Genomic DNA, 200 nt, shown 5'->3' on the forward strand with positions numbered 1-200 from the left:
CTCTGGAAACGAGATACCCAAAAGTAGGGAATTAGGAAGATCATTAGCTTCTGTCCAAAGACTGCTCCCTTTCATGGAAGAAAGTAGATCAGAACTGCTGCTCAGCTACCTAGTCAACTTTATCTCAGCTTTCCTCAGTTACCTACTGATTGTTTTGGTAAAAGTGGCATGAAGGAAGATTGTCTTTGTATATGCTCTGT

This window comes from Fulmarus glacialis, unplaced genomic scaffold (genome assembly GCF_000690835.1).
Source record: "Fulmarus glacialis isolate BGI_N327 unplaced genomic scaffold, ASM69083v1 scaffold9782, whole genome shotgun sequence".
Taxonomy (NCBI): Eukaryota; Metazoa; Chordata; class Aves; order Procellariiformes; family Procellariidae; genus Fulmarus; species Fulmarus glacialis.